The 26,856-nt window shown below is 45.1% G+C and overlaps 1 long non-coding RNA gene across 3 annotated transcripts in view; it reads right to left on the bottom strand.

The window, feature by feature from the left end:
* Positions 1–26,856, bottom strand: part of LOC123334811 — a 71,002-nt gene that overhangs the window by 43,107 nt on the left and 1,039 nt on the right. Inside the window, exon 3 of one of the 3 annotated variants that reach the window (XR_006552950.1) lies at positions 21,798–23,757. The exons of the other annotated variants lie outside the window; for them this stretch is intronic. This is a non-coding gene — a long non-coding RNA (uncharacterized LOC123334811). Of the gene's footprint in view, positions 1–21,797; positions 23,758–26,856 lie in introns of those variants that run through there. 3 annotated transcript variants of the gene reach the window in all.

Below are 26,856 nucleotides of genomic sequence, written 5' to 3'. Positions count from 1 at the left end.
TCATTGCCAAAGAGAGGGCCAGACAGCTTAATACCTCAAAGCCTGCCTGGGGGACTTCCCTGGTGGTCCAGTGGCTAAGACTCCATACTCTCAGTGCAAGGGGCTTGGGTTTAATCCCTGATCAGAGAACTAGATCCCACATGCTGCAACTAAGACCCAGCACCACCAAATAAATAAACATTTAAAAAAAAAAAAAAAGGACATTAAAAAAAAAGCAAAAACCTCCCTGGGCCAGAGCACAACACCAAAGCCCAGTCTCCTTTCAGTGCAGCATAGGCTCACTGTGGGATTCAGCCCAGGGCTGCACGACAGAAGAAAAGAGACATGGATAGTTAGAGGGCAAAGGGACAAGTGGTCTCTTATGTTGATTGGAAATCACAAGTTGGGGAAAAAAGGCAAAGAGGTTAATAATTCCATGGTGATTAAGAATATGGGTTTTGCAATCAGACAGCTCTGAATTTAAGCCCCAGCCCTGCTACTTCCTGGTCTTTCCTGGTGGCTCAGCAATAAAGAACCCATCTGCAATGCAAGAGACACAAATTCAATCCCTGGGTCAGAAAGAGTCGCGACTGACTCATAGCGACCCCATGGACTGTAGCCCACCAGGCTCCTCCATCCATGGGATTTTCTAGGCAAGAGTACTGGAGTGGCTTGCCATTGCCTTCTCCGGGAGAAGGGAATGGCAACCCACTATTCTAACTTTGGAAATCCCATGGTCGGAGGAGCCTGGCAGTCTACAGTCCGTGGAGTCACAAAAGAGTTGAACACAACTCAGCAACTAAAAGAACAAGCTGTAGGGGTACATCCCCCCCATCTCCCTGCACCTCGTTTCCTTATCTGCAAAGTGGTACAATAGTAGTTACCCAAGTGGGCTGATGTGAAAGTTAAATGCAATAACTTATGTAAACACTTCATGCAATGTCTGGAACATAGTAGCTACTCAGTAAATAGTAACCATCACTTCTTCTATCCATTTTCATTCCCCACAACCACGCACAGGATGCCTGAGTTCACTAAGTTTTTTACCAGAATCATCTGGATAATTGCCTTCTTTTGATAAATTTGGAGACAACCAATGATATTTCACACTAACATATTTTTTTGTAATCAAAAAATGAAAAATTACTTTCTAGTAGCAAAGAAGTTGGATGGCATCACCAACTCAATGGACATGAGTTTGAGCAAGCTGCAGGAGATGGGGAAGAACAGGGAAGCCTGGCGTGCTGAAGTCCATGGGGTTGCAAAGAGTTGTGCATGACTGAATGACTGAACAACAACAAGCAAAGAAGAGTTCCTGGGGAAGATCAGAGCTAGAACAAGGGTGTCCAACCAGGAAGTGGTTCTCGTGTCCTTTGAGGCAGAAAGGACTCCTTCAATTGGACTGTGCCTTATTGGTGCCCAGCCCTGGCTCACAGGCACATTTAGTGATGTGTAATATCTTAGAACAGATAACCTCTTTGAAGAGTCTGGCTGGACCACAGCAATCCTAGTCCTGGGGTGAGACGAAACAGGCCAAAAAAAGACATTTGCCATTTGTTCATCTGAACTAATTCATATCACTTTTACTTTGATTAGCACCTGCTCCATTCAAGGCACTGCTTCAGAAACCACTGCCTTGGTCAGGGACAATCAGGGGTCAAGCTGCCAAATGGACTGTCCCCTGATTATGAAATTAACCCTCTACATCCACAGTTGTGATCACAGTCAGCAATCTATACTTATTTAAGGCTGTGTAATAGGTCAGCACTTGAAATTCCCATTCATATCCATGACCCTCCTGTGAGAGCAACAACCCAGGATTTTTATCCCTCTCTCTTACAGAGGAGGAAACAGTCTGAGAGCTTAAGTACCTGTCCGGTTCTGTCCACCTAGCTACTGCTACTAAGTTGCTTCAGCTGTGTCCGAATCTGTGCCACCCAATAGACTGCAGCCCACCAGGCTCCCCTGTCCCTGGGATTCTCCAGGCAAGAACACTGGAGTGGGGTGCCATTGCCTTCTCCGAGGTGGAGAAACCAGTGCTTTACATCCTGGCCTCCTGATTCCAAAACTTATTGTCACTAAGTCAGGCAGCTTTTGCCACATAGAAGGGACATGTTACCCATTCTTTATCCTTTGGAACCCAAAGGACACATTTCTAGGACAGCTGGCTCTGATCAGAATGTAGGCTATGACCCTGGAGTCATTCATCCCCATTTATGTCATACTCTGGCCATCCATGGAGAGAATTTTGCAACTGGCTTTATCACAGTCCAAATTCTGTGGTTATCAGAATGATAAATTTTATTCTTTCAGCTGGCCAAGACTGAGGAAAGAGCAACCTTGGGGATTTACAGACCTGCTCGGGAGAGGAGGAATGTTCATTCCCAATGGAAAATTGCATGCATTGCTCCAGCTAGCCCAAGCTCTCTGACCTTCAAGACATACACTGTATCTTTTCTCAGGCTCTAGTTATGACCAACCTAGATAGCATATTCAAAAGCAGAGACATTACTTTGCCAACCAAGGTCCGTCTAGTCAAGGCTATGGTTTTTCCTGTGGTCATGTATGGATGTGAGAGTTGGACTGTGAAGAAGGCTGAGCACCAAAGAATTGATGCTTTTGAACTGTGGTGTTGGAGAAGACTCTTGAGAGTCCCTTGGACTGCAAGGAGATCCAACCAGTCCATTCTGAAGGAGATCTGCCCTGGGATTTCTTTGGAAGGAATGATGCTAAAGCTGAAACTGCAGTACTTTGGCCACCTCATGCGAAGAGTTGACTCATAGAAAAAGGCTCTGATGCTGGGAGGGATTGGGGGCAGGAGGAGAAGGGGATGACAGAGGATGAGATGGCTGGATGGCATCACTGACTCAATGGATGTGAGTCTGAGTGAACTCTGGGAGTCGGTGATGGACAGGGAGGCCTGGCGTGCTGCGATTCATGGGGTTGCAAAGAGTCGGACATGACTGAGTGACTGAACTGAACTGAACTGAGTCTTCAGGAATGAAATGGAATGGTGGATGGAGGAGGCAAAGTTGTAACCATTACTCTTCTGGAAAGTAGGTTTTGGATGGAAAGCTGAGGAAAAAAAAAAATCATCCTGTGTCCAGACAGTCTACGGAGATCCCTGCACCCAACTGGCCCCTGCAGTATTCTCGAAGTGAAATGAAACTCGCTCAGTCGTGTCCACCTCTTTGTGACCCCATGGACTTCTCCAATCCATGGAATTCTCCAGGCCAGAGTGCTGAAGTGGGTAGCCTTTCTCTTCTCTAGGAGATTTTCCCAACCCAGGGATCTATCCCAGGTCTCCTGCATTGCAGGTGGATTCTTTACCAACTGAGCTATCAGGGAAGCCTAGTGTTCTTGGCACCCTCCCAAATAGAGGGGAAGACACAGGGGGTGCCTAGATGGGGTCAAATATCTGTGGGGGAAATGAAACATTCAACCACTCATTGAGATGAATGGTACTGAATGGAACTTCCCTGGTGGTCCAGTGGTTAAGAATCTACTGGCCAATGCGGGGGTCATAGGTTCAATCCCTGGTCCGGGAAGATCCCACATACCCCAGGGCAAATAAGCCTGTGAGCCACAACTACTGAAGCCCTCAAGCCCAGAGCCCATGCTCCACAACAAGAGAAGACACCACAGTGAGAAGCCTGTGCACTGAAACTAGAGAGCAGGCCCCACTTGCTGCAGCTAGAGAAAGCCCTACTCAGCGCCAAAGACCCAGCACAGCCAAAAAATTTTAAAAAAATAAAGATGCATGGTGCTGGGAAGCACAATCTCGGGATGGTGAGCTTGTCTCCAGGTGGCAAAGAGAAAGGCCCAGAATGCCAGGGCTACTTGCATATCTGCCAGAGATTTTCTTCTAGGCCACTGCAGCTCACTGAACACCAAGCCCCATGCCCTCTTCGACCACAGGCTGACAGACGTAGTCCATATCCTCGGTGACATGCTCAAACTTCACGTCAGCCCATACTGACTACTCGGACTTGCTGTCACATGAGAAAAAGAAACCCCATTAAGGTTCAATCCACTGGATATGAGCTTTCCCTTCCCTGCAGCCCAATGCAGTCCTCCAGGCTATAGCCAGACAGAAACTTCCCTCTCTGTGCTTTCATTTGTCTCCTGGCATTTGGGAGGAACGGGTAAGAAAATCAAATAGAACTGACTGACTGACTCACACAGAGGAGCAAGACAGGAATTCAGTGTCCTGACCTCAGCCATGCCCAACCCAAATTTGTCTGGAATGCTTCTATCCATGGAGCCCCAGTCAATATGGCAGCAAGTAAAGTGGGTAGTTTCACCCCATCCTCTCATCGGTCTCTCTTGTCTCTTGTTCCTCCCCTCCCCACCTTCCCCAGTCCTCCTGAACTGCCCATTCCCTTAATTTCTAGGTTTTTGTCATAGTCTCCCTCTGTGGGTCAACCTCTCTTATCTCTTAGGCCCCCAAAGAATTGCCTGGCCTAGAATCCAACAACACTAAGACCCTACTCTCAGCCAAATGTGGGTTTAGGAAGACTCTAGGGAACTAATTCAATGAGAAATAAGTTTCCCTTGTTTATAAGCTTTAAAAAAAAAATGGGGTCAATTCATTCCAAGAGGATGTTTTGATTCACAGAGAAATATGCATTTTTTATGGTGAAGCTCATTAACCTTAAGATTTATGGCAGACCTTTGGGCATTAAGACAGCCAGTGGGGAAAGATTTTGCAGCAGGTTTTACAGCAGGGTCTTTGTCACCACAGGGGGCTCCCAGGTGTGGTGACTCTCCCTGCCCCCTCTGTCCAACATGACCAGCCCCAGGTCACCCATTTTCCTCAGAAATCAGAATGTCCTTATCCAGCTGCTGGGAAAAGAGAACAAAACTGCCAACTGATTATTATTCAGGAACAAAGCAGACCATTTATTTTAGCAGGGCAAGAGCCATTATCTCCCCAGGACACATGTTCCAGAGTGCAGTAGCTTTATCCAGTCACATTTCCTTCTGTCCACAAATCCTTAAAAGATGGAGCTGTTCCTCTTGCTGGAGCAAGACATAAGGGAACTGGAGAAAGAACTTTATGGTAGCAATGACCTACAAATGCTGTTCTGTCCTTCCTTTACTGCCTGGACATCTACAAGCCAAGAGGACTTCCTGGCTTATCTAGAAACCCCAGATGAATGGGAGAAGGCTTGAGAGAAGGGGACCTGGGCAGCCATCTTCCATCTGATACAGAAGCATCACAATGCCCTCAACATCACTACCATCATCAAGGATCCCGGCTTCTTGGCTGCTGAGAGTCCCAAGAAAGGGTGCCAGATAAAACACAGGAAGCCTAGTTAGATTTGAATTTCAGATGAACAGTGAATAATGTTTCAAGTATATAAGTATATCCCGTGCACTATAGGGGATATGACTACCCCGGTGGCTCAGACAGTAAAACGTTTGCCTGAAATGCAGGCAATCCAGGTTCAATCCCTGGGTTAGGAAGATCCCCTGGAGAAGGAAATGGCACCCCACTCCAGTATTCTTGCCTGGAAAATTGCATGGACAGAGGAGCCTGGTAGGCTACAGTCCATTGGGTCGCAAAGGGTCAGACATGACTGAGCGACTTAACTTTCACTTTCACAGGGGATATACTTATACTTAAAAAAAAAGGCATTTTTTATCTGAAATTCAAGTTTAACTGGGCGTCCTGTGTTTTTATGTGTTAAGTCTGACAATCTGATCACACCATCCCTCCCCACCTCATCTACTGTACGCTCCCCACAGCTGGCTCTGGCTACCACACACTTTTAGACTGCTGTTGTTCAGTCACTAAGTTGTGTCCAACTCTTCGCAACCCCATGGACTGCAGCACACCAGGCTTCCCTGTCCTTCGTTATCTTTCGGAATTTGCTCAAACTCATGTCCATTGAGTTGGTAATGCTATCTAACCATCTCATTCTCTGCTGACCCCTTCCCCTTTTGCCTTCCATCTTTCCCAGCGTCAGGGTCTTTTCCAATGAGCTGGCTCTTTGTATCAGGTGACCAAAGGATTGGAGCTTCACGTTTAGTCCTTTCAGTGAATATTCAGAGTTGGTTTCTTTTAGGATTGACTAGTTTGGACTGGTCACCTGGAAAGGAGCATCTATGTGCATACACACCAGAAGCATACAACATGATATGGGTCTACATTCAGCACTGAGAAGCATCAGAGATAAATCTCACTGAGAACATTTCATGTCTGACTGCTTCAGACTTGTTTGCCTAAGGTCACGTGCTGTGCTGTGCTTAGTCGCTCCGTCATGTCTGACTCTTTGCAACCCCATGGACTGTAGCCCAGCAAACTCCTCTGAGCAAGAATACTGGAATGGGTTGCCATATCCTCCTCCAGGGAATCTTCCTAACCTAGGGATCGAACCCCGGTCTCCTGCATTGCAGGCAGATTCTTTACCAACTGAGCTATCAGGGAAGCCTATATATGTATATATAACTGAGTCACTTTCCTGTACAGCAGAAATTAAACACAGCATTGTAAATCAACTATATGTCAATAATTTTTTTTTAATTAACAGTCATTATCCCTGATAAAATTTAGGCTGAAGAGCTATCATATAAACGCTAACAGCATGTGGCCAGACATGATGGTTCTATGGTCCTGGATACACTTCAGCAACTTGGTAAAATCCACCTTTAAAATCATCTTAGGCCAATAGCACCCAATCATTCTAACAAAATCATTCTTCCCTCTCACTGCCACTTCTTTATTTCCCTTTTTGTTTTTATTTCTGTTTGTATCCTCTTTCACCATTTACATTCAAGTCAATTTGTCCATTTGAATTAATTTCCCAGGAAAATCTTTGGAAAGGTCAGTCTTTTTTAATTAATTCCCCTATAAGATCCATGTAACCCACAGCTTGTTTTTTCTGTTACTTCCATTTTTATTCTGCCCAAAGTAAACCATAAAACATAAAGTTCCAGTCACAAGAATCCAGTGACTCTTAAAAATGACTGGAATTTATACTTTATAACTTTGAATATAAGGTCTTCTGAAAGCTTTTTTTTTTTTTTTTTTCCCATCTTACCAAAAAGAACTCTACACTCTCAAGTACTTAATTGTTTGGAAAACAGGCACACAAGAGTCCAGTCACTTGCCCAAACACAACACCGGTGAAAATTTCTGGGATTTTAAGAGAAACAATAGGAGTTTCCTCTTAACTTTAAAAACAGTAGGAATGTTTCCTCTTAAACTTTACATATGAATTTCCCCAATGTCAGAATTTCATTACTCCATAGTATTTAGGGACTTCTGGGTTCCAAATGTGAGAATCTGGGGCTTAACATTCCAGAATTCTGGCTTAACCCCCAGTGAGAAAAGTCTCTATGATACAGTATCCATTTCTATTGTTTTGCAAGAATGAAAAGAAGCCACATAATTAAGCCTGGAGCAAAAGGAAAGGAGCTCAAGGAGAAGACACTTTGTGGGCCCAGGACCATGGATGACAAAGCAAATGATAAACAGGAGGCCCCCCTTCCCGCTGATGGAAGGTCATGCAGGTCACTGTCCTGCCCCTCCTCTCCCCTCTGTCTGGCTGATGCTTAACATAATACAAGATATCCAGGGAGTGGAAGTTTACATTTCAGGGTCTCCCAGGGAGTTGGTTCATTCACTCATTCAAAACCCTTGATTGCCTGTCTCTCACCTGCCAGGTACTGTCTCAAGACACAGGAAACATCAAGGTAAATCAGACCCTACCTGTGCCCTCGAAGAACTTACAGACTAATACCCAAACAGCTTTACAAAAAAGTAAGTGGACCACAGTGCATCTTTGCATGTTTCCGTTGCACTGCTTCTCGTTGTTGTCCAGTTGCTAAGTCGTTGCTTCAGTTGCTAAGTCCAATTCTTTGTGACCCCATGGACTGCAGCACGCCAGGCTTCCCTGTCCTTCACTATCTTCCAGAGTTTGCTCAATCTCATATCCTCTGAGTTGGTGATACCATCCAACCATCTCATTCTTGGCTGTCTCCTTCTCCTCCCACCTTCAGTCTTTCCCAGCATCAGAGTCTTTCCAACAAGTTGGTTCTTCACATCATGTGGCCAAAGTATAGGAGCTTCAGGTTCAGCATCAGTCCTTCCAATGATTATTCGAGGTTGATTTCCTTTAGGATTGACTGGTTGGATCTCCTTGCAGTCCAAGGGACTCTCAAGGGTCTTCTCCAACACCACAGTTCAAAAGGATCAATTCTTCGATGCTCAGCTTTCTTTATGATCCAACTGTCTCATCTGTACATGACTACCAGAAAAACCATAGCTTTGACTTTATGGACCTTTGTCAGCAAAGTGATGTCTCTGTCTAGGTTTGTCATAGCTTTTCTTCCAAGGAGCAAGCATCTTTTAGCTTCTCAACCATGGACAATTCCAACCCCCGGAAGGCATCTAGCAGTGCCTGGGGTATTTTTGGTTATCACAACTGGGTTGAGGGGTGCTACTAACATTTAGTTGGTAGAAGTCAGGAATACTGCTAAACTTCCTACAATGCACAGAACAGTGTCCCAAAACAAGGAGGTATCCAGGCCAAAATGTGAGTAGTGCCAAGGGTGAGAAGCCTGGTCTACAGGGACAAATACGCTATGGTCCGTTCTATCCAGTTGGCTCAGGAATTTGAGTCCACATGGCCACTTGTGTTCTTTTCCTGGTTCTATCATTGATTGGCCTTTGCCTCTGAGCAAGTTACTTCCCGGCTTATGTTTCCTCATCTATGAAATAGCCCTGGAGTCTCTGATCTCCATTTTCCTTCCTGCCTAAGAATCTATGGTTTTCACAGGGTCAATATTTGTGCTTTCACTGAACTCTGCTCCTGTGAGAAGAATATCCAGACCAAGGTCTGTTGATTCTGCTCCCAGTCGAGACGATAAGCTGCCTTCCTGTGTGGATCCTGAGTGTAAATTGGAGAGGGTGAGTGTGACCTCTGGAGGTCTTTATCTAGGAGCTTAGTTTTCCCATCAGCAAACAAGAGACACAACCTGTCTGCCTCCCTACATCAGGAGGAAAGGCTTGAGTAAACGAAGCAAGATGGAAAATTACCCAGATGCTACTCTGGTGACCAAGTCCAAATTATACACACACACACACACACACACACACACACATTGTCCCCCCTTCTGGGGGGCTCTGAGGCAGTGAAGGGATAGGAGGGACCCCACTCAAAGCCAGCTCAGTGGCCTGGGGTGCTGGACTGGGGAGGGGAGGCATCAGTCCCTCTGTATGGTCTTTGGAACTACCTGAAGGAGGACCTTTGTCATCTGTCTCTCTGCAGGGAAGAAAGACTGGGATTCTTGGCCACTTATTTTAGGCACTGGGACTGGGTGTGAGGCAAGTGCCCTCAGATTCATTCTCTCTCTTTCTGTCTCTCTCCCTCCCTCCCTGGCTTCAAATGCATTCCCCAAACAGAAAGAGCCTTTCAAAGCTGTTGGGCGGGAGGACAAGAGCGGCTCTGGATCACAGGAGAAGCAACGCTCTGGGAGGAAGGAGAGAGGCTCCCGTCTGGCCCTAAACACAGGTCTTTTCACAGCTCCTGCGGTGCTGGCCTTAACCAGAAAAGCAGGAGAGGGAGGCAGGGCAGGGCCGGCTTTGGCAGCCGCGCTGGTTTCTGCGTGGCTGCGCTTCCTCCGCTGGCAGCATCATCTCAGGTCTGCAGTCGGAGTCTGTGTCCTCCTCCCGCTAACCCAGTGCCATCTGACGTGGCAGACTGCACGCAATGAACAAATGAGCCCTCTCTTTTTTTAATGGAAGAAAAACGAAAATTCAGAGACATTAAGTAACAGGTCCACGTTACTCAAACTGCTAGGCAAGTGGACTTCTATCAGTTCTGTTTACTATTCAGTTTTCTTCATCGAGCTTATCAACAATCAATGTTCCTTAGTCAGTTAACCACATATTTTCCACTCTGTATTGTTCATTTTTGATTTTGATTTGGGTTTTTTTTTTTCCTTTCTGGTATAATTTACATTCTGTAAAATGTACAGCTCTTAAGTATACAGCTCAATGACAGACACACACCCATGCAGCCTGCATCTGGATAGAAGTAGAAAACATTTCCATCATTTCAGAAAGTTCTTGCATGACTTGTTCCAGTCAATAGCCACCCTCACCACAACAGGTGACCACTTTTTTTTTTTTTTTACTTCTATCACCATAGTATAGTTTTGCCTATTCTTCAACCTCTTATCAACCTCATATTCTTTTGCTCAATATAATAATATTTTTTAGGTTTATCCATGATGTATCAGTAATTTGTTCTTTTTATTTGGAGATGGCATTCTATTCTACGAACATACCACATTTTGTTTATCCGTTCTCCTGTTGATAGATATTTGCCTTGTCTTCAGTTTATGTTCACGTGATTTTTTAAAAATTAGTGTTATGTGCCTATCTCAATTCTCCACTCAGATGAACTTTAACAAAAGTCACTCTCCACAGGTCACAGCATGTGAGAGAAAAGAGCTGACCCTGGCATCCTCCAATTCAACCTCTTCTCCAATTGAGAGCTGCTATCAAGCTCCTATATTATGACAATGTTTTCTCTGAACTGCAGAGCAGACAGTGGTTGCCTCCGCACAGAGTTGTAACTCCTGCACCAACAAAGACAACAGGTCTCATTCAAGTACAAGAAACACACCCGTTCCATTTCTTGTCATCAGGCAGGAATCCCTCAGAAGAAATGGAGTAGCCATCATGGTCAACAAAAGAGTCCAAAATGCAGTACTTGGATGCAATCTCAAAAATGACAGAATGATCTCTGTTCATTTCCAAGGCAAACCATTCAATATCACAGTAATCCAAGTCTATGCCCCAACCAGTAACGCTGAAGAAGCTGAAGTTGAAAGGTTCTATGAAGACCTACAAGACCTTTTAGAACTAACACCCAAAAAAGATGTCCATTTCATTACAGGGGACTGGAATGCAAAAGTAGGAAGTCAAGAAACACCTGGAGTAACAGGCAAATTTGGCCTTGGAATATGGAATGAAGCAGGACAAAGACTAATAGAGTTTTGCCAAGAAAATGCACTGGTCATAGCAAATACCCTCTTTCAACAACACAAGAGAAGACTCTACACATGGACATCACCAGATGGTCAACACTGAAATCAGATTGATTATGTTCTTTGCAGCCAAAGATGGAGAAGCTCTATACAGTCAGCAAAAACAAGACCAGGAGCTGACTGTGGCTCAGATCATGAACTCCTTATTACCAAATTCAGACTTAAACTGAAGAAAGTAGGGAAAACCACTAGACCATTCAGGTATGACCTAAATCAAATCCCTTATGATTATACAGTGGAAGTGAGAAATAGATTTAAGGGCCTAGATCTGATAGACAGAGTGCCTGATGAACTATGGAATGAGGTTCATGACATTGTACAGGAAACAGGGATCAAGACCATCCCCATGGAAAAGAAATGCAGAAAAGCAAAATGGCTGTCTGGGGAGGCCTTACAAATAGCTGTGAAAAGAAGAGAAGTGAAAAGCAAAGGAGCACAGGAAAGATATAAGCATCTGAATGCAGAGTGCCAAAGAATAGCAAGAACAGATAAGAAAGCCTTCCTCAGTGATCAATGCAAAAAAATAAAGGAAAACAACAGAATGGGAAAGACTAGAGATCTCTTCAACAAAATCAGAGATACCAAGGGTTCATTTCATGCAAAGATGGGCTCGATAAAGGACAGAAATGGTATGGACCTAACAGAAGCAGAAGATATTAAGAAGAGGTGGCAAGAATACACAGAAGAACTGTACAAAAAAGATCTTCACGACCCAGATAATCACGATGGTGTGATCACTGACCTAGAGCCAGACATTCTGGAATGTGAAGTCCAGTGGACCTTAGAAAGCATCACTACGAACAAAGCTAGTGGAGGTGATGGAATTCCAGTTGAGCTATTTCAAATCCTGAAAGATGATGCTGTGAAAGTGCTGCTCTCAATATGCCAGCAAATTTGGAAAAGTCAGCAGTGACCACAGGACTGGAAAAGGTCAGTTTTCATTCCAATCCCAAAGAAAGGCAATGCCAAAGAATGCTCAAACTACTGCACAATTGCACTCATCTCACACGCTGGTAAAGTAATGCTCAAAATTCTCCAAGCCAGGCTTCAGCAATACGTGAACCGTGAACTTCCTGATGTTCAAGCTGGTTTTAGAAAAGGCAGAGGAACCAGAGATCAAATTGCAAACATCCGCTGGATCATGGAAAAAGCAAGAGAGTTCCAGAAAAACATCTATTTCTGCTTTATTGACTATGCCAAAGCCTTTGACTGTGTGGATCCCAATCAACTGTGGAAAATTCTGAAAGAGATGGGAATACCAGACCACCTGATCTGCCTCTTGAGAAATCTGTATGCAGGTCAGGAGGCAACAGTTAGAACTGGACATGGAAAAACAGACTGGTTCCAAATAGGAAAAGGAGTACGTCAAGGCTGTATATTGTCACCCTGCTTATTTAACTTATATGCAGAGTACATCCTGAGAAACGCTGGACTGGAAGAAGCACAAGCTGGAATCAAGATTGCCGGGAAAAATATTAGTAACCTCAGATATGCAGATGACATCACCTTTATGGCAGAAAGTGAAGAGGAACTAAAAAGCCTCTTGATGAAAGTGAAAGAGGAGAGTGAAAAAGTTGGCTTAAAGCTCAACATTCAGAAAACAAAAGATCATGGCATCTAGTCCCATCACTTCATGGGAAAGAGATGGGGTAACAGTGGAAACAGTGTCAGACTTTATTTTTTTGGGCTCCAAAATCACTGCAGATGGTGACTGCAGCCATGAAATTAAAAGACGCTTACTCCTTGGAAGGAAAGTTATGACCAACCTAGATAGCATATTCAAAAGCAGAGACATTACTTTGCCAGCAAAGGTCCGTCTAGTCAAGGCTATGGTTTTTCCTGTGGTCATGTATGGATGTGAGAGTTGGACTGTGAAGAAGGCTGAGCGCCAAAGAATTGATGCTTTTGAACTGTGGTGTTGGAGAAGACTCTTGAGAGTCCCCTTGGACTGCAAGGAGATCCAACCAGTCCATTCTGAAAGAGATCAGCCCTGGAATTTCTTTGGAGAGAATGATGCTGAAGCTGAAACTCCAGTACTTTGGCCACCTCATGCAATGAGTTGACTCATTGGAAAAGACCCTGATGCTGGGAGGAATTGGGGGCAGGAGGAGAAGGGGACGACAGAGGATGAGATGGCTGGATGGCATCACTGACTTGATGGACGTGAGTCTGAGTGAACTCCGGGAGTTGGTGATGGACAGGGAGGCCTGGTGTGCTGCAATTCATGGGGTCGCAAAGAGTTGGACACGATTGAGCGACTGAACTGAACTGACATGCAGGAAATATGCTCTCCTCTTCTACCCACTGGAAGCAACTTGAGTGAGGCCAGTGGTAAGATATAAATAAATGTGTCTACTCCAGCCAACTCTCCTGTCCTCCATGGAAAACTATAGTAGTTTCTCCTTTGAGGTGTGTGGGAAAGAACCAGGCTCACAGAGGGACTGTGGACCAGGTCTCTGAAACATTTCTGACAAATGGAGCTGCCAGTTCCTTCCATGAAGTCCCATCACTCATTCTTCTTCCTTCTGCTGTTTGTCTAACACTGGCTCTAAACACGTCTGCACCACACCTTGTGAGTCTAAGTGTAGTGTGCACTGAAACTCCAGCACAAAGTCAGGCATCTGTTTAACCACAGAAAAGGCTTTTCTGGGCCATGCAAAGAGAAGACTGGAGGGAAGTTCCCTGGGAGTGTAGTGGTTAGGACGCAGCACTCTCCCTGTCATGGACCCAGGGTTTAATCACTGGTCAGGATCTAAGAACCTGCAAGCCAAGCAGAGTGGCCAAAACACAAAAAGAAAGAACGAAGATAAAAGCTTGGGAACAATCATTTGGATGATACACATAAAAAATAATCACTCTGCCTTAAGATTTATTCAACAAATACTGTTTGAACCCACAAAGACGTGAACTCCTAATGGCCTGAATGATTACTACCGTGCTGTCTAACATCCAGCCTGAGCACCCACCAGTGAAGTCCTCCTGTCTTCACACATTTCCTGGGATAGAACAGACCACAGGGAAGGATGGGGGCTGGGGACACAAATTCCACCTCGTTCCTTCTTGCTCTTCTCTCTCAGCCCTTGATCTCACCTTTCTTCCACACCATACCTCCTCTTCCTTTTCCTAATGAGTTTCATTTTCTCTACTAAGAAAAGGGAAGAGGACTATCAGGTGTAGATTTCATTGCTAAACAGCCTTTACTCGAGCCTTTCAGACCTCCCATCTCCCCTTTAAGCAGTCTGTCCCTCCAAGTACCCCCATGTGTACCCCAGGAACACCTCATCTGCACCAGCTGACCTAATTCATCACTGCTTTCCCAGCTCCTTCAAATCGAGACATACACCTCCCACATACCACCCACTTGGCTTTTCTAAGATAGGGAAGGAGGTCTTCATGGATAGCTCAGTTGATGAATAATCTGTCTGCAATGCAGGCAACCCCAGTTCAATTCCTGGGTCAATAAGATCCCCTGGGAAAGGGAAAGGCTACTCACTTCAGTATTCTTGGGTTTCCCTTGTGGCTCAGTTGGTAAAGAATCCATCTGCAATGAGGGAGACCTGGGTTTGATCCCTGGGTTGGGAAGATCCCCTGGAGAAGGGAGATGGTTGGTTGGCACCACCGATTCAATGGACATGAGTTTGATCAAGCTCTGGGAGTTGGTGATGGACAGGGAAGCCTGGCATGCTGCAGTCCATGGAGTCACAAAGAGTCGGACACAACTGAGCGACTGAACTGAACTGAGTCAGATAAGTTGAAGATAGGGAGACTCTTCCCTGGGGTTCTAATGAGTGCCCCATGGGGTCACAGGTCACATCTCTCTCAACCTCACAACAGGCAGGGGTGGTGCCTGTCTGTTACTTGAATTCCTTGTTCCTTTCCCTGGACGGGTCTCCCCCCTTCTCTCAAAATGACGACATTGTGTATAATCAGCTGCCGACAGCCTCAACCCACCCCAGTCAGTCCCATTCCAGCCCCTGGCCGGCACCAGCTCTGATGGCGCCATCCAAAATCCGAAGCATTTTTCTAACCTCTCCCAGCTCTCCACCCACTTCTTAATCTTTCAAGAACAAATTCTCCCCGACCCCAGAATTTCTTTAAAAAGAAGGAAAAGAAGATGAGTTTCTTCCATTTTGACAGTTAATGAAATAAACTAGGTGTCAGGGTTTTTGTTTTACTAAAATCTGGTTCAGAAATGAACAGCCCTGAACTGGGTTTGGATTTTAAGGACAAACCCAAAAGAGCTTGTGAGGGTTTTTTTGTGTGTTTTTTTGTTTTTAAATTCCCCCAAGTAGCCAGGAGGTGGATTTGCTAAGCTGTGGTTATTGGCATGAAGGATTGAGAAGGCAGGAAATTCCCTTCATAGCTACCTCTCTTCCTGAAGCCTGCTGGGTTCAGAGACTAGCCTCCTCCATGGCTACCTCTCCAGGGTTCCAGCCCGGCTACCCACTGGCTCCGACAACGACAGGCTAGGCCGCTGGGCCACTTACTGTAAATTACAGCTTCATAGTGTAACTTCACACCCATTCATCAGATCCCTCCCAGGCGAGAGTTCAGGGAAGAAGATGGGATTTAACTCACAGACAAACTAACCACTTCCTCCATAAAATTTCAGCACTGTCCTCCTTCTGCGGAATCTAGTCAAAGAGCAGCCAAGATGCCCACCCCAGAGAACTTTCCATTCTGAGAAATTCCTTCTAAATCTTTCATGCCTACCTCCCCAGAAAACACACACACACACACACACACATACACACTACATTCGCCTAGCTGTAACAAACATTCCAAAAACCTCAGTGGATTAATATACTGAAGAGTTATCTGTCTCTCACGTTTTAACACCCGCTTACCAAAAATTGCCTTGATTGTGAATTTTGTTCTAAATTATATGTCTTGCCTTCTGGTCATAATTCTTGGAGGAATTGTGACTTATACATTTTCATGTAACTGAGATGTCCCTCTTTACAGTCTGTAGTCCAAATAGCAAACCTCAACCACGCCTCAGGTGGTAGTAGCTGGAAATCCAGTTTATATTTTCCAAAGCCCCAACTCCTTTTCTCTATATATCCAAAAACATCTGAGTTCTTATTAGTATGTAGGTAGGGGATAGAGGAAGAGAAAATGCAAAGGAAATGAGAAGCCTTGGGAAAGTTGGCACGGATCAAACTTTATTTAGTCTGCTCTAGCTCTGCTAACATCAGTGGCAGCCTAGTGGCTGGGGAAGAGTTTTATTTCCATGATTGTAGAGTTAAAATAAGCAAAGTGCCTCTTGGAACCCACCCCTGGACTAGGCTCAGTCAAGAAACTACACCAGAGGGAGGAAGATTTGGAGGAAACTGATCAGAAGATACAAAATTTCAGTTATAAAACAAATAAATACTAAAGTTGTAATGTGCAACATGATGACTACAGTTAACACTGCTCTGTGATATGGAGAGTTGGTAAGGGAGTCGATTCTAGAGTTCTCATCACAAGGAGAATATTTTTTCTTTTTTTTTCTTTTTATTGTATCTACAAAATCACTGCAGATAGTGATTGCAGCCATGAAATTAAAAGACGCTTACTCCTTGGAAGAAAAGTTGACCAACATAGATAGCATATTGAAAAGCAGAGATATTACTTTGCCAACAAAGGTCCATCTAGTCAAGGCTATGGTTTTTCTATTGGTCATATATGGATGTGAGAGTTGGACTGTGAAGAAAGCTGAGTGCCGAAGAATTGATGCTTTTGAACTGTGGTGTTGGAGAAGACTCTTGCAAGTCCCTTGGACTGCAAGGAGATCCAACCAGTCTATTCTGAAAGAAATCAGCCCTGGGATTTCTTTGGAAGGACTGATGCTGAAGCTGAAACTCCAATACTTTGGCCACCTCATGCGAAGAGTTGACTCATTGGAAAAGACTCTGATGCTGGGAGGGATTGTGGGCAGGAGGAGAAGGGGACAACAGAGGATGAGATGGCTGGATGGCATCATCGACTCGATGGACGTGAGTTTGAGTGAACCCCGGGAGTTGGTGATGGACAGGGAGGCCTGGCCTGCTGTGATTCATGGGGTCGCAGGGAGTCGGACACGACTGAGCAACTGAGATATGAGATGATAAATGTTAACTAATTGTGGTAATCAGTTCACAATATATATGTCAATTATGCTGTACACCTTAAACTTATACTGTGATGTATATCAATGGCTTCTTAGTAAAACGATGAAAAAAAGAAAACCACACCATCAGGAATCTGTACTCAATGCCCTGTGGTGACCTAAATGGGAAGGAAATCCAAAAAAGAGGGAACATATACGCACATTAAAGAGCAGAGACATCACTTTGCCAACAAAGGTCCATATAGTTAAAGCTATGGTTTTTCTAGTAGTCACGTATAGATGCAAGAGTTGGACCATAAAGAAGGCTGAGGGCCAAAGAATTGATGCTTTCATACTGTGATGCTGGAGAAGACTCTTGAGAGTCCTTTGGACAGCAAAGAGATCTAAAAATCCTAAAGGACATCAACCCTGAATATTCATGGGAAGGACTGATGCTGGAAGCTGACACTCCAATTTTTTGGCCACCTGTCATGAAGACCCAACTCACTGGAAAAGACCCTAAAGTTAGGAAAGACTGAAGGCAAAAGGAGAAGGGGGCAGCAGAGGATGAGATAGTTGGATGGCATCACCGAATCAATGGACAGGAATTTGAGCAAGCTCCTGGAGATGGTGAAGGACTGGGGAGCCTGGTGTGCTTCAGTCCAGGGGGTCACAGAGTCGGACATGACTTAGCAACTAAACAATGAACAACAGCAATATGTATATGGATGACTGATTCATTTTGCTGTACAGCAGAAACCAACACAACACTGTAAAGCAACTCCACTCCAATAAAAATTAATACATATGTAAAAAAAGAAAACTACACCAAAACTCTAAGCTTGTCTCCCAAGTACTCCTTCATCTGCTTCTCAGCTACTACTGGAGAACTAAGTCAGGATGGGCTCCAGCAACCACCTCGTGGACCCAGAACCATTACCCCTTTGTCTCCAGCCTAACTCAGATGGACCCATCAGATCTCTCTCTCTCTCTCTCTCTCACTTTGAGAATCCAGTTGCCCATCCCTGCAACTGGCTGTGATTAGAGCCTCATGGTGCCAAACACAGTGGATCTCCCTAATTCTGCAATCAAGTGCTCTGCCTTGAGCTATACCCCTTTCTCCCTAATTCTGAATTTCAGGAGGAAGGCACAAATATATACAACAGATTGTATTAATGTTTACCAAACATTCCATTCTTCCATCCTATGGGAGAATTACACATTCTTGCCCTGTGAACTCAGGAATTTCCCCATGACTTGTTTTAGCCACTGAAATATGGGAGGAATTGAAATGTGAGACGTGTGTCCCTTTGGAGCAGAAACTGTAAGAACCAGAGTGTGGTTTACCTGAACCTTTTTTCCTCTGCTATGATGGCCAAGGAGTGCTTCAGATAGAAGCTGTTCCACTAGCCAGGATCCCCAGACATCAAGAAGTCAAGCCATGGCCAACTCAGGATACATAGGTCACATGAATGAGAAATAAACTTGTATTATTGTTGTTGGGAGTCACTGAAAGTTTGGGGTTATTTGTTAAAGCAGCATAACCTTGCAAATTCTGTCTAATATGCAGTCCTTCCTTCCCTGAGTACCCAGGGATCCTTGTGCAAATGAGACCACCTTCTCCCCAGAGCATTTCACACCAAAAGAAGCTTCTCCAAGAATTCATTTTGCATCTCCTCTCCACGTCTCCTGCCTGCTTTACATCTTTTTAGTAAATGAGGAGTCTCAACATGTGCCTTGAGGCACCCTTCAGCTTCAACTTCTACAGAAAGTGTTCGGTGGTAAAATTTGCTAAAAAGGGGGGGGAAAATCATCTCTCATAAGGCAGAGCCACTGCTTCTGTTTTCCCCAGAGTGGCTTGTACACAATGGACACCAATGAATGCTTGTCATCTGGGATAATTCTGAGAAGAATTCACAGCATTCTTAGCATAGCTAGAAAACTTGAGTGATGGATGGGAACACCAAGAATTTTTTCCATCCAGATCTCTACTCACGCCATGGCCCTGTTTTAACAACCTTCGTTCTGGCGCTGGGAAAAGTTGAGGGCAGGAGGAGAAGAGGGTGACAGCGGATAAGTTGGTTGGATGATGTCACTGACTCAATGGACATGAGTTTGAGCAAACTCCAGTATATAGTGGACAGAAGCCAGGCGTGCTGCAGTCCATGGGGTCACAAAGGGTCAGAAACAACTGAGCAACTGAACAACAACTCTAAACAAACAAATAATCCTAGAAGCAAAGGGTATGACTATTTACTTTTGATCTGAGAAAGACAAAGATCCCAGACAGGGCAGGTCAAGCTACCTGATGGAGAATGGAGATTATGCAAGTCATCATGTCTACACAAAGCTGAACCGATCATCACATGGCAGATGTTCTCATGACACAGAAACCAGCATCAGAAGCTCTGCCAGTACAGCCTGGTCTTGACAGTATTTACACCAGAGGAGAGGTCTAGCCCCTTTGGTTCAACTAGGCCATCAACTGGTGGGCTACTTTGATGTGCCTATGTCACTCACTGCTCTGGCTGGCAGCACCTGGCCGCTGAGGCCCCACGTGGACACGGGAGCTGGATCAGCCCAGTGCTCCTCTCGGCCAGTGCACACAGCTGGGGGTGGTGGGGGACCAGCCTGGCCTGCCTGGCATGAGCCTGCATGTACGACTGAGTCACTCCAGTTGACATCCCTCAAGGGCCAACAACGTTTCTGCTTCGGAGGCTGGCACTTCATAATTACAGTTGTGTTTCTGTTGTACCAAATTACCTCACTTAAGAGCCTGAAAATAGCATCCAGCCTGAAGGTGCTGGTTGCACAAAGAGGGAGGCTTCGCAAGACTCGGAACCTGGGTGCTGAGCCAGAGGGCAGGGCTGGAAGCTACACCCAAAGTCCTAACGGAGAGAATCCTATGACTCCTCTCTTCTCTCCTCGTGATGGAAACAGAACAGTGCCACGAAATCGTCCACTCCCAAACTGGAAATGAGAACTACCCTGCAGTTCTGTCTCTGTCTTCATTCATTCACTCATTCATGCATTCAACATTTTTCTGTACTTCCTCTATGGAACCTACTCACCTTGTCCTCCAGATCACTCCCCTGACCCCTTTACCCTGTGCCTGGGAGACTGACTTCCACAGACCACATCACCAAGCTCCCTTGCCCTCTTACTGCCAGATGGGCTAGGCTAATGGGAGCAGGAGAAGGAAATTAGGAAGTGGGAGAGGTGCGAGGTCAAAGCAGTAACTCCCCTGTTCCCTCCCTGTTGGGCCAGGGTTTGCAGTAGTTGAATTCTGCTACCTGGGCCACAGCTCCTGGCAGGTGGTCCCTCTGCTAAGATCACTGCAAAGAGTTCAAATCCTCCTCTTGTCCCTTCAGGCCCAGAAGGAGTATATGAATTGTCTAGGGATGTTATAACAAAGTCCCACAAACTAGGTGGCTGAAAACAGTAGAAATGTAATGCCTCACAGTTCTGGAAGCTAGAAGTCTGAAATCAAGTTGTTAACAAGGCCATGCCTCCTTGAAACTTGTAGAGGAACTTTCTTGTGTCTTCTAGCCTCTGGTGGTTACCAGCAATCTTTGGCATCCCTGGCTTATAGGTACATCATTCCAATCTCTGTCCCCATCACCACGTGGCTGTCTTCTCCCTGGGTGTGTCTGTGTGAAGCTCCTCTTATGAGGACACCAGTCAGACTGCATGAGAACCCACCCTAATGATCTCATCTTCCCTTGACTACATCTGCAAAGGCCCTATTTCCAAATAAGATCACATTCACAGAACCTGGGACTTAGGACTTCAGACTTTCTTGGGTGACCTATTGGGATAACAGCCTCCCACCGTGGCCAGTCCCCAACCTGGGACTGTTCCAATAGTCCTTTTACTCCTTTATAAACAATTCCTTCATTCTCATCTTTTCCAATTCCTTTTTAGAAAGTGCCATCTGTTTCCTGCCAGGACTCTGACTGAGACCTCTATTGCCTGGCTGTCCTAGGGCACCTAATAGGTGCCAGAAGGTACCAGAAATACAAAGATGGGTGAACACTACCCTGTCCTGCCTTCATAGGGTGCACAGTCTGCCATTTAATCAGCTCAATCAAAATATCACAGAGTAACAGTGCAGCTGGGATGCGATTCAAAGGAGAGGTTCACAGCGCCTTGGACATGCTTAACCGGGAGAGAAAATGTAGTCAGGGAGGTCAGGCAGGGCTTCCCAGAGAGAAGGGCCCTGCTGCAGCCAGAATGTGGAGGATGAGTGGAGTCAACCTGATAAAGAGGGGACCTTACCTACGCATCCCCACTGGGGCCAAAGGAGAGGACCCAGAAGAGGGGAGTCAGTGTCCCCATTTCCCTCCAATGGCAGATCTACCTTCACTCATATCCCAGTCCAGACACAGGTGACTTCTCTTCAGGAAGGATAAACACCCTCTTCCATCCTCACAGCTGCAGACCTCAGCAGAGAACCCCGGGGCAGCGAGAGCACCCAAGTCAGGGAGTAAGAGCCCACCCAAGGGCTACAGGTAAAGAGCAGCAGCATGTCACGGAGGGCACAGCAGGGAACAAGCACTCTAGAAACCAAGAAACAGAACCAACAGAGATGCCCAGCACACACCTCAGCCTCGACAGGTCCACTATTAAAATCACAGCATCCGTCTGTTCCAGTTTCACTGGGGTCACCCCAGAACTCCTCATCTGCTTCTCCTCTGAGAAATTATATGTGTTTCTGATTTTACCTCCTCAATCTTTTTTTAAAGTGTGTTTTTATTTTCTATTTTTGGGCTGCACTGTGCAGCATGTGGGGTTTTAGAGCCCAAATCAGGGATTGAACCCACATCCTCTGGATTGGAAGCATGAAGTCTTAACCACTGGACCACCAGGGAAGTGCCCGTTACCTCCACAATCTTTCTCAAACCCGCACCTTCCTCTCTTTTGCCACTGGCTCCTGCCCTGTTCCAGACCCTCACCATCTCACCCTAGAACTTGCGTCTGCTCCTTCCCTGTCTGATCTCTACTCTGGCAAATCCACCCATAGAAAGCAAACCATCCCACTTCCCTGAAGGTGGCCCTCCCTGACGCTTCCCTCCCAGGAGGGTACAGTCCAGGTGTAACACACAGGGCTCTCCTTCCCACCAACCTGCTTCCCCTGCTCATCCTCGATCTTCCAACAAGGCCAAGCCACTTTTATTTATTTGTACACATCCCATCATCTCTCCCTCTTTGTGCCACTTTTCAGGTTGTCTCATCCTTCACCATACCCTCTCCCACAATCTAATTAAATCCAACTCATGCCTAAAATCTTAATTCAGGTGTCAACCCCTCCAAGAAGCCTTCCTTGACACCCCTCCCCTCTCATTTCCTACCATAGGCTCTTCTGTCATTAAATCTAACATCACATGCTCTAAATCTCTGTGGAGCTACTTCCCCCACTAGAATGAAGATTCTTGATGGTAGGGTCCATGTCTAACTTGGTTTGCTATATCTATTGCCTGGCATAGAGGAGATGCTTTAAAAGTAGATAAATGAATGAGTACATAACAACCATATGTGGGTAGACTGTGCCACTTCTGTGCTGGAGTCAGAAGCCCTCAAAATGAACAGAATTTACACACACACACACACACACAACCATCACTATTAGTGGGTCCCACCCAGTACTCCATCTACTGATCATGTTTCCAACATACAGAAGCTGCTTTAATGGTGTTTGTTTTGCTCCGCCCCTACCCTAGTAGGTAGTATATGGAAGTGTCTGCCTTGCAGATATTGTGTGATTTGTCCTTTTTAAGCTGCAGTTTTCCATGTGTAAAATGGACTCTATTATAGTATCCACTGAACAACAGAATTACTGTGAAAATTGAATGAAATAAAATAAGGTGTATGGTCAGAACTCAGTAAACAGTAGATATCACTACATTAGAAAATGGTGCTGATGAGAGACACACAGGTAAATGCAGTGGGAATTCAGAGGTGAGAATGCACGTGAACACTGTTGTTTTTAGTAAAACATCCCTCCCCCTCAAAAAAAGGTTTTTTATACATAATCGATAGCTCTGGGAAATTCCACTGTTGTAGGTTTACTGTGTTGTTATAAAAAGCAGTGTTTGCATTCACTTGCCAGGCTTAACCGGTGTGCATGCAATGGCAGCAAGAACAAGAAACGCATGGAGAGAGAAAAAAATCAGTGCATTAGGCAAGGATTTCCCAAGACTTCGGTCAGGCTCCTGGAGAAATTGTGCACATTCACCTCCTGCTGCTGGGCGAAGTGGTGGGAGGGAAGGCCTGGCTCATCATCTTACAAAATCAAAAGCGTTATAAACTCATTTGTTCCCAGCCCAGGTCCAAAAGCTAATCCTCATCCTAGTGATAGTAGGTGATCATTTGATGAGTCCCATCTGCAGATGAGAAAGTCCAGGACTGCAGGCCAAGACCATGATTCCTGTTCTGGTTTCCCGGGGGCCAGGCCAGTTCCTATTCATCTTCCCTCCTCAGCAACCTCCTCGCTTACGGAAGTCCTCTTGGCAAGACAATGGGAGGAGTGGAAGCTTCTTCAGCTTCAGCATCAATCAACAAATAGCCAATGGGCAATTTCAGAACATCCAGTCTGTGCCAGGTCCTTTGGGCAAGTTTTGCAGATTTAAAAAGGATGTACACTGAACAGCAAAGGAAACCATCAATAAGGAAATCTACAGAATGAACTGGAGAAGGTATTTGCAAATAGTGTATCTGATAAGGGGTTAATATTCATAATATATAAAGAATCCATACAACTCAATAGCGAAAAAACAAACAACCTGATTAAAAAATGGGCAGAGGAAATAAATAGATCTTTTCCCAAAGAAGTACAAATGACCTACAGATCCATGAAAAGGTGCTCAACATCACTAACTGTCAGGGAAATGGAAATCAAAACCATAAGATATCGCTTCATATCTGTTACAATGGTCATCATCAAAGAGACAAGTGATCAAAAGTATTGATGAGGATGTAGAGAAAAGGTAGCCTGAGTTGGTGGAAATAAAAAGTGGTTCAGCCACTACAGAGGATGTAGTTTGGAGGATCCTCAAACAGTTAAAAATAGAACTACCACAGGATCCAGCAATCCCATTTCTGGGGATATATCTGAAGAAATGAAATCACCATCTCAAAAAGATGTCTGCACCCCATGCTCACTGCAGCATCATTTACAGTAACCATAGAAACAACCTAAGTGGCAATCAACAAACAGATGGATAAAGAAAATGTGGTGTGCATATACACAGTGGAATGTTATTCAGCCATTAAAAAGAAGGAAATCATGCCATTTGCCTCACCATGGGTGGATCTTGAGGATACTATGCTACGTGAAATGTCAAAGAATGACAAATACCATATGATCTCACTTGTACGTGGAATCTAAAAAAGCCAAAGTCACAGAAACAGAAAACAGACTGGTGTTGCCAGACCTGGGGGAGAGGGGAGTAATGGGTGAAGGTGGTCAAAAGGTACAAACTTTCAGTTATAAGATAAATCAGTTCTGGGATGTAATGTATGTTATGGTGAGCATAGTTATCTGCCTCTTACCTTCCAGCCCTGCACTGCTCAATGCAGTAGCCGCTGGCCATATGTGAACTGTTACTTGAAATGTGACTGAGTTGAACTGAAATGTGACAAAAGTGTGAAATATACACTGGTTTTCAAAGACTTGGTGTAAAAAAAAGGAATATAAAATATCTTCTTAAATTTGTGTTTATTACATATAGAAATGGTAATATTTTAGATATATTGGGTTAAATAAAATGTATTATGACAATTGATTTCCTATATACTTTCTCAGCATGACTGCTGGAACATTTTGAATTACATTTGTTTTTCAAATTCTATTTCCATTGGAGAGGGCAGTTCTATATTGACCTCACAGTCTGCTGCGAGCATTAAGTCAATAAACCCAAGAAGATCACCTAGTACCGAGCCCGGAACAAAGCACCCAATAGCTAGTCTGAATGTTAGAATGACCAGTGTTTTTCAAAAGTTATAGAGCCACGTTTCCTTTTTCAAGCAACTTCCTCTAACAGATTTTTTTTAAAAGCACTTCTGATTAAAACAAAGGGGTGTCCTCTCCAGTCGCCCATTCACCGTGGGCACCACCTCCACAGCTTGGAAACCCAAGGGGTGAGATCAGCTACACCTATGGCTAATTCATGTTGATGTATGGCAGAAATCAAGCCAATGCTGTAAAGCAATCATCAATCAATTAAAAATAAATAAATACAGCTTCTTAAAAAATAAATAAATGTCCTGCAGGCTTTTGCATCACACATCTATAATTTCAGAGAAGGTAAGAACGTGGTACTGGACAAAATCAAGGTGTCTGTGGCAGAACTTTCCAAATGGTCATGGAGAGTTTCCCTGGTGGTCCAGTGGTTAAGAATCAGCCTGCAAAGCAGGAGACACCAGTTTGATCCCTGGTCTGGGAAGATCCCACATGGGGCAGGGCCACTAAGCCCATGTGCCACAACTACAGAAAACCTTTGTGCAACAACCAAGGCCCAGCACAGCCAAAAATAAACTAAAAAAAAAATTTTTTTAATGGTCACAGATCTTAAATGTTCTCACCACAAAAAAAGAAATGATTCGGTGATGTAATGGAGTTGTTCGCTAAGGCTATGGTGGCAATCATGTTGCAAAAGAGAAGTATATCGAATCAACATGTTGGAGGACTTCCCTGGTGGTACGGTGACTAGGTAATCCACTTGCCAATGCAAGGGACATGGGCTCAATCCCTGATCCAGGAAGACTCCACATGCTGAGGTTAACCAAAGCCCGTGTGTCACAGCCACTGAGCCTGTGCTCCACCACAGGAGAAGCCACCGCAATGAGAAGACCAGGCACCACAACAAAGAGTAGCCCCAACTCCCAGCAACTAGAGAAAGTCCACACAGCAGTGAAGACCCAGTGAAACCAAAGGGGGGGAAAAGAATCCAACGCGTCGTACACCTCAAACTTACTTACACAATGTTATATGTCAAGTATATCTCAATAAAAATTAATCAAATGCCAAAAGTATGATCATGGAAAAAACCACTATTTTGCTTGGGAGAATCAAAGTGGTTTGGTACCATGTCTAGATAGTCCAGAAATCGAGGTATCATGAATGTAAACGGGGTCACCTGTGGGCCCCTGGATCATCACCTGCCCACACAATACCTACACACCACAGCAGCTCTCTCCTCCTCGTGAGGTAGCTCCACAGAAGGGTAACAGGGGACACTCAGCCCAGGCACCACAATGACTCTGCTGTTCTGAAGGCAGCTCTGGGTTCAGTCGGTCCTGCTGTCTGCCAGGCAAGTCTCCCAGCTCTCGCTGTAGCTCTCGTCCCTGGTGCTGGTGTGAGTGTGTGAGTGTGTGTGTGTGTGTGTGTGTGTGTGTGTACAGGGACAGCAGCCAGCTCTTTGCCGGGCTCTCTAACAAGTTCCGCAAGTCTGTTTGTTAAAGAAAAATTCCAGTGGGTGCATCCAACACATGGAACTCAAGAACAGAAATTATATTTATCCGCCCCACTGCCAAAGAGATCACATGCCCCGTGAGTCACTCCAGATGTGCTCAAAAACAGAGTCTCTCTGTGGAAGCCCAGTGCCCCAATCCCAGAGAGAGTAGGAGTAAGAGGTCCCACTCCTGTCCTCCCTGGGAGTAACCCCCACTCCACCCTTGGGAGGCAGGAGAGGACGTCTCTGCACAACTGAAGACGGAGGGGTGGTAAGAACCTCACCACT

The sequence above is a fragment of the Bubalus bubalis genome, chromosome 8 (assembly GCF_019923935.1).
Source record: "Bubalus bubalis isolate 160015118507 breed Murrah chromosome 8, NDDB_SH_1, whole genome shotgun sequence".
Taxonomy (NCBI): domain Eukaryota; kingdom Metazoa; phylum Chordata; class Mammalia; order Artiodactyla; family Bovidae; genus Bubalus; species Bubalus bubalis.
This window is presented reverse-complemented; position numbering and strand designations above follow the sequence as displayed.